This window comes from Miniopterus natalensis, chromosome 2 (genome assembly GCF_054644295.1).
Source record: "Miniopterus natalensis isolate mMinNat1 chromosome 2, mMinNat1.hap1, whole genome shotgun sequence".
In the NCBI taxonomy this organism is placed as follows: Eukaryota; Metazoa; Chordata; class Mammalia; order Chiroptera; family Miniopteridae; genus Miniopterus; species Miniopterus natalensis.
The window spans coordinates 54309921-54315520 of NC_142082.1; positions in this window are offsets into that span (position 1 = coordinate 54309921).

Genomic DNA, 5600 nt, shown 5'->3' on the forward strand with positions numbered 1-5600 from the left:
CTCAGAGAATAAATGCAAAATTCTGGAAACATTTTTCTATATCTCATTATTCAATGTTTCAAAGCTCTTATTTTTCTACCTTTGGAAATGTTTTGTAGTGTCATGGTGTCTTCCCTTCAGTTGTTTTTTCTTTTTTATAAAAAATATTTTTATTGATTTTGAGAGAGAGAAAGAGAGAGAAAGAGAGAGAAACCTGAACATGAGAGTGAAACATCCATTGGCTGCCTCTTTCGCACCGCCTACCAGGGATTGAACCCGCAACCTGGGCATGTGCTCTGACTGGAATTGAGCCAGCAACCTTTTGGTGTTATTTTTCTCCCTGGACTTTTTCACTACCAAACCCTTCTAAAGTGTTTTAAATGTCCTTTTCAATGGAAAGATAGTGAAGGTCTTTTAAAACAGGAGGCCATTTTGGCATTTCAGAGCTAATGTTTTAGAAAGGCTAGTAGCAACTGTGTAGAGAATATATTATTGGAAAGGGGAGAGTCAGGAGAGATGTGACTCAAAGATGACTCCAGTGTTTCTAGGCCTGGTCTATGGTGTTACCATTACCTGAGATGGAGAGCCCAGAGGGAGGGAAAATAGGGCTAAAAGTAGAGAATAGTGTGTTATACTTTGGCATGTGTTGAGTTTGAGACACCTGAAAGGTATTCTGGCAGACATTTCCAGGAAGCTGCTGGAAATTTGCGTCTGAAGTTCAGGGTAAGTCTGAATATATAGACTTTAGAACCATTCAAACATAGTTTAAGTATAAACTTAACCTCCTGCAAAAGTGTACTAAGCAAGAAGGTGGCCAAAGACAGATCTTTGGAGAACATTGGAGTCCAGGCAGGATACTAAGAACGGCCAGAGAAGAAAGAGAACAAAACTTGCCACAGACCAAGCTCAGGGACTATTTCAAGAAGATCGAGTGTAGAATGCTACAGACACCAAGTAGAATGAGAGTTCATCAGAAGGCAATTTGGTGCTGAGGAGCTAACTGTAACCCACTGAAAAAAGCCATTTCAGTATATGGTGAAGTCAGAAGCCAGATTATACTGCACTGAGAGGAAAAGGAAAATTAAAGATGTAAAAACAGTTCAGTAGTCATTTTTAAACTATTGTCTCAACTACTTTTTTCTGAGATTTATTTCAGAGAGCTTGTCTTACTATGTAGAAACAGCTATCTCAGGCAGATATTTTAAATATGTTAATCTCTCTAGTGTGTTAAATATAAACAAGACAGGTACAAGAAATCAATGTGATGGAAAAGATAAGACTGAAAGTAGAAAACTTAGAAAAACTCAGTGTTAACATAGGTATATAAAAGAAGGGACTATTTTTAGAAGTCTCATTTCAACTTCATTGCCATTTATTATGTGTTTATGCTTACTATATAGTCTAGCACCACATTAAGTTAAGAACCACTGAAAAAAATAAATAAATAATTCTTCATTTCAGTCTTATTCACAGGTTAAAAATGTCCTGAAATGCCTTCTCTTTTTGATATTGTATTGATAGCTACATAATAAAATATGAGCAAATCAATACATGAACTTTTTATATGACTCTTTAGACAAAACCCTTAGAATGGAAATCTAACTTTAAAAAATAAGGAGCATGTGAATGGATAAATAAACTGTGGTACATCCAGACCATGGAATATTATTCAGCTCTAAAAAGAAATGGCATGAATGAACAAAACGAAGTGAAGGAACCTTAAACGCACATTACTAAGGAAAGGATGCCAATCTGAAAAGACATATTCTCTGATTCCAACTCTTTGACACTCTGTAAAAGGCAAAACTATGGAAACAGTAAAGAGATCAGTGGTTGCCAGGGGTTATCAGGGGGGATGGATGAATAGATGGAGCACAGAGGTTTTTAGGGCAGTGAAAATATTTTGTGTGATAGTATAACAGATGATACATATGATTATACATTTTTCCAAACCCATAGAATGCAAAACACCAAGAGTAAATCCTAATGTAAACTATGAACTTTGGGTGATTAAGATGTTTCAGTGTAACAAGTATATCACTCTGGTGGGGAATGTCAATTATATGGGAGGCTATGTATATGTGAGGGCAGAGAGTATATGGTAAATCTCTGTCCTTCCCTCTTAATTTTGCTGTGAACCTAAATCTACTCAAAAAAAAAAAAAAAAAAAATTTGGAAAAAAAAAAAAAACAGGAAGGAAGGTGACACTTAGAAATAAAACCCCCAAAAAAGTGGTTGAACTATCATCTCAAAATGTAATTATTCAGAAACAGAATAGAGAGCCCAGAAATAAACCCACAACTTTATGGTAAATTAATATTTGACAAAGGAGGCAAGAACATGCAATGGGGTAAAGACAGTTTACTCAATAAGTGGTGTTGGAAAAATTACTCAGATATGTGCAAAAAAATGAAACTAGATCACCTTCTTACACTATACGCAAGAATAAACTGAAAATGAATTAAAGACTTAAGTGTTAGACTCAAAACCATAGATATCTAGAAAAAAACATAGGCAGTAAAATTTCAGGCATTTCTCATAGCAATATTTTTTCTGCTATATCTCCTTGGGCAAGGAAAATAAAAGAAAAAATAAACAAATGGGACTACATCAAGCTATAAAGTTTTTGCACAGCAAAGGAAACCATCAACAAAATGAAAAGATAACCCACTGAAGGAGAGAACATATTAGCCAAAGATGCATCTGATAAGGGGTTAATATCCAAAATTTATAAAGAACTTATACAACTCAACACCAAAATAACAATCCAATTAAAATATGGGCAAAGGTCCTGAATAGGCACGTCTCCAAAGAGTACATACAGATGGCCAATAGACATATGAAAAGATGCTCAATATCACTAATCATCAGAGAAATGCAAATTCAAATCACAATGAGATATAATCTCATACCTGTCAGAATGGCTATTATCAATAAAGGAACAAACAAGTGTTGGCCAGGATGTGGAGAAAAGGGAACCATCTTGCACTGTTGGTGGGAATGCAGGTTCGTAAAGCCACTGGAGAAAGCAGTATGGAGTCACCTCAAAAAATTAAAAATGGAACTGCCTTATGACCCAGGGATTCCACTCCTGGGAATTTATCCTAAGAAACCTGAATAACACTAATTCAAAAGAATATATGCACTCCTAAGTTCATTGGAGCATTATTTACAATAGCCAAGATTTAGATGCAGCCCAAGTGCCCATCAGTACATGAGCGGATAAAAAAGCTGTGGTACATTTACACAATGGTATACTACTCAGCTGTAAAAAAGAAAGAAATCTTACCTTGTGAGACAGCATAGATAGACCTGGATGGTATTTTCCTAAGTGAAATAAGCCAGTCAGAGAAAGACAAACACCATATGATTTCACCTATATATGGACTCTAATGAACAAAATAAACTTGCAAACAAAATAGAAACAGACTCAGAGAACAGACTAACAGCTGTTAGAAGGGAGGAGGGTTAGGGGGGTAAAAAAGATGAAGGGATTTTTTTAAAAACCTCATAGACACAGACAACGGTATAGTTATTCATCAGAGGGAAAGGGGTGTAGGGAGAGGCAGAAGAGGGTGAAGGGGGGATAAATAGTGATGGAAAGAGACATGACTTGGGGTGGTGAACACACAATACAGTGTATAGATGATGTATTATAGAATTGTACACCTTAAACCTATATAATTTTTTTAATATGTCTTTATTGATTTCAGAGAGAGGAAGAGAGAGGGAGAGCGAGATAGAAACATCAATGATGAGAGAGTCATCGATCAGCTGCCTCCTTCAAGCCCCCTACTGGGGATCAAGCCCTCAACCCAGGCATGTGCCCTGACAGGGAATCCAACAGTGATCTCCTGGATTATAGATCGATGCTCAACCACTGAGTCACGCAGTCCAGGCAAACCTATATAATTTTATTAACCAATGTCAAATAAACATTCAATTGATTTATTAACAAAGATGTTTCTTTGGCCCCCTACTCTGTTCCAGCCACAGCGCTAATCACAAGGGGGTGGGGGACCATGCAAAATGTAATAGTCTTTAACCTTAAACTACCAAGGGAGTTTTCTACATTCTATACCTGTATCATCTCTTTAACTCTCATACTATCCCTATGAGATTGGTATAGGAGCAGAGCAGGTTCTCTGGGGCCTGAAGCATACGTATGCAATTTGAGGAGCACACTTTAAAGAAAAGAATACTTGCTATTAACCACTGCAATATAGTGATTATTTCCTTCAAAGAGTACACAGTCTGGGCAGGAAGAGAGACTAAGTAGGAAGAGAGATTGAGTAAACAGCTAACATGTGCTTTGAAAGAAATTTATTCAACCACAAATATTTACAAGCATCTATTCTGTGCAAGGCACTGTTTTAGGTACTTGGGCTAAACAAAGACTCTTGCCCTTATGAAACTTCCATTCTAACATTGAGGCAAAAAATAAATGTAACAAATAAATAAATTATATAGTATATTAGAAGTTGGTAGGTGCTTTTTTAAAAAAGGGCTGAAGGATAAAAAGGTCAGGTGTTGAAAGGGGAGTGGAAAACAGGTCGTAGCTTTAAGTAACATAATCAGGGTATGTCTCATTATGAGGTGATATTTAAACAAAGACTGAGGAGCCAAATGTAACCACATGGATACCTGAGGAAAGATGGTTCCAGGCTGAGGGATCAGGTAGGACATGTCTCATATGCTTAAGAAACAGCAAGTAGGAGGTGAGCTGGTGAGTGAGTGATGAGACTAGCAGGAAATAAGGTGTGAAAGATAAAGGAGCAGCGGGAGTTGTAAAACCATGTAAGAAATTTGTTTTCACTATAAGTTGGGAAGACGTTGATTGAAAGGTTTTGAGCAAAAGAATGGCAAGATCTAACTTTTAATTTTAAAATATTATCCTAGCCACTGTGTTGAATTTTTGATAGCTTAGACCAGAATGGTAACAATGCAGGTGGTGAGAAATGTTCAGATCTTAGATTTACTTTGAATGTAAAGCCAACAAAATTTGGATTGTGAAGATAGGGTGTGAGATAAAGAGGTGAGTTGAGGATGATTTCACCGATTTTGACCTAAGCCACTGAAAGGATTGAAATTATCTTCAAATGAGATGCATAAGGACACAGAAGCACATTGGGAGGGGAGGCTAGAAATCATTCATTTGGGGACATGTTATGTTTGAGACATCTGTAAGATATCTAAGTAGAGATGTCAACTAGGCCCTTGAGTAAATGAGTCTGAAAATCAGAAGATGCCTATACTCATGGAGTATCAAGGAAGAGGTGAAAAGAGTACCTTCCATGTCTACTCTAGAGAGATCAGTGAAAGCTGCTCACTGGATAACTCCCAATCTAAAATTTTTCACATAAAGATCTTCCAAAGAGAAGTCCCCTCAAATCCTAACCCTGGAATTTTGAAACTAGTTGTTAATAATGGAGAACATATTAAACACAAAATCACATGTTGCTCAAAAATGAAGGATGGAAGTGAAAGTGGGAAACAAGAGTCATGAGAGGAGAGAAAGTGAGGTGGCTGTTTTCATCCTTTATCATCATTTAGTCAAACGAAGGACAGACACCTACATCTCTGACACACTAAGCTTGTCACCCATCCCTAGAATCTCCACA